Genomic DNA, 3,046 nt, shown 5'->3' with positions numbered 1-3,046 from the left:
CATCTGAGGTAGAAAACAGCTAGACATCAGGCTTCCGTACCAAGAGCAGAAAAGAAAACTTGCCTGAGATCCTGCAGGAATCAAGAATCACCCGTATGGCCTCACTAGGGAACTCCCAGGCTCTTCTGAAAGGCACCTCCAGAGCAGCCGCTGCAGATGAAATTTATCATTGAATTCGCACTGCCACCTTGTGGTAGAAGCTAAGCACTGCGTGGTCCTAACCTGCCAAGTATTTATGCGTTTCACATCTTTGCTTTTTCTCTTCATTTTCTTTTCATTTAGCGTATATGACAGGACAGAGAATAATGATATTTACTGAGGTAGGGAAAATAATACTGGAGGCAGTTTGATGGGAGGGAGAGTGAACTTGTATTGGAGCAAATTGAACCAGGAGTGTCTCTAACAGGAAAAACAACAGAAATCCTATCAATTTCATGGCAAGGAGAAAGGTATAAATAAATGAGGCCTGTTACCTTTCTACTGAATTTGTTTCTCTATGTGAAAAATTTGGAAAAATCTCCTTACTTTTAAGCAAAAGTATAGACGTAGTTTAAGCTATAATTAATTTATATTCTTTTTTTTTTCCTAATCAATCAATCACTCAGTCCCTCCCCTCCCCAGAAAAATTATTACAGTGGGGATTTGGGGAGGGGAGGGAGGAGGCCAGGGACTGTATACTCCTATACCTCAGAGATAACTTGCTATTTTGTTTGTGACTTTAATTCAAGTCTATTTGTCAATAGGCAGAGCCATCTTTCCCAGCAAGAAATGGGATGGCGTGGGGGATATCATTCTACTGTACTTATATTTCCTTACAAAAATAAACTCTGAAATAAACGGATCTGAGGGGGTGCCTGCGTGTCTCAGCCCGTTAAGCACCTGCCTTCAGCTCAGGTCATGATCCTGGAGTCCTGGGATGGAGTCCCCAAGTCAGGCTCCCTGCTTAGTGGGGAATCTGCTTCTCCCTCTGCCCCTTCCCCCTTGTGCTTGCTTGCTTTCTCTCTAATAAATAAATAAATAAATAAATAAATAAATAAATCTTTTATAAAATGGATCTGAGAGGGGTGGGTGATCCTAGAAGACAAATTTTGTGCCTTTTAAATTGAATTTCATATAATTCCAGGTTCTGCAGAAGGGAGACTAGCTGGGTTCTCTGGGTGCTGGTGAGCAGGTGGCAACAGTTGGACACTCCTTCCCTTCTGAGGTCATCTGTTTGGAACAATAAGCTTTGGTGTAACATTGTATTAGTCTGCTATGGCTGCTGTAACCAAAGACCACTGGCTGGCTTTAACAGCAGACATTCATTGTCTTATAGTTCTGGATGTAGAAGTCCAAGATCAAGGTGCCATCAGGGTTGTGTCTGGGGAGAGCTCTCCTCCTGGCTAGCAGACATTCCTCTTCTCACTGTGTCCTCCTTTGGCCTTTGCCTGGGGCTTATGCAGGGGGCTGGGGGAGCACTCTCTAGTGTCTCCTCTTACTAAAAGATTAGTCCTATTAAATCAGCGCCCCTCCCTTATGACCTAGTTTCATCTTGATCATTTTTGTAGACTTACTCTCCAAATATAGTCACATTGGGGGTTAGGGCTTCAACATATGGATTTTAGGAGGGGATGAAAACAGACTTTTGGTAGCGTCTGAAAGCCTCGTGCCCTTGTCAGAGCCCCGTCAGACTGAGATGATGAAGAGGAAGGTGAAATGAAGACAGGATGCGCCAGAGAGGGCTCGGGATTCACTCAGGCCCCCCCAGTGACAGGATGGCAGGGCTGAGGCTGCATCACCACACGTGACAGCATGCACAGGGCTCTCTTCCCCCATAGGTTACATTTTTAAATTACTGGAGATATATAGGTTACCAAGTCAAGCCACAGAAACTTAAAGGAAAATCCAGAGTAGGGCTCAAATGCTCTGCATATTGAGAGTCAGTGGGCGACAATTCTACTGAAACACGGGACTAAACCAAACATACAGAGACACTCAGAGGGCATGCCTAATTTCCATAGAATGGGGGGAAAGTTTCATTTTGATGTAAGATTTGCAAAGATTCTGAAGGAAACTTCTGGGTAATGTTGATAATGCTGATGACTATGTCTGACTCCACTTGCGTGGACACAGCTGGACTGTAATCTCTACTTTTGAGACTTCTTAGCCGGATTAGCACAGTTTTTACCCACAAGAGCTAGGAAGAGATAAAGGGGTGTGGACTTTTTCTGGGGTGACTAGAAAGTATCTCAGACCTGTCTTACCCCATCAGCCCAGGGTCTGATACAGACACAGCATGTTTGCCACCATGTGGTCCAAAAGGAGCTTGGGGAGAGCATGATGGCAATAGTGATGGATGGTGTGGGCTGGGGGACAAGGCTGGCATGTCTCCCAAAGCCAGTTGTGTCTGTGTGGGGGAAGTAGAGCATTGTCCCTACTAGTGGCACTGGAGGCCACATACACACATGGAGGAAAGGAACAGGGTGGGTTGGTTGGGGGGTAGATTGCTCAACCCGAGCCTGGGGAGGCAGGAGAGGTGGGGGGGGGGGTGCGCTCACTGAAATCAATGAACAGAAAGGGTCCAGGAAACACACACGTCAAGGAGACAGAAGTTACTGATTTCTTCATATGTTTTCCCAACTGTGGAAGTTCCCAACGTAGTCTACAGTGAACATGGAGAAAATCAGCAGGCATTTTGAGTACCGTGAATGGGTCTTGGGGGGGGGGGCTTTGGCAGAGGAGGGGGAGCCCCAGAAGCTTCCAGGGCTTTGGGGGCTGTGCTCTAACTTTTTTCAGGTGCTGACTTTTCCAGGAAACAGCTCTAACTCCTCTCCCAGCCCAGTGCCTGTCCCTGGGATGGAGTCTTGCAGGGAGTTGGGTGTCGGAAAGGACCCAGCCATTGTTTTTGCCCTCTGGCCTGGGAGTGAGTGGCTCCATGGAAGGGCAGGGTGGGTGCTGGTGGGTGGTGGCAAGTAGGGCAGAGGAGAGGTTCTGCACATAGTGTCCACAAGGACTTGAGATCCTGAAAGTGCTTTGGGACATGGGCAGTAAAGCTCAAAGGTGCCCT

The sequence above is a fragment of the Mustela nigripes genome, chromosome 4 (genome assembly GCF_022355385.1).
Source record: "Mustela nigripes isolate SB6536 chromosome 4, MUSNIG.SB6536, whole genome shotgun sequence".
Lineage (NCBI taxonomy): Eukaryota > Metazoa > Chordata > Mammalia > Carnivora > Mustelidae > Mustela > Mustela nigripes.
Note: the sequence above shows the minus strand (reverse complement) of the source record.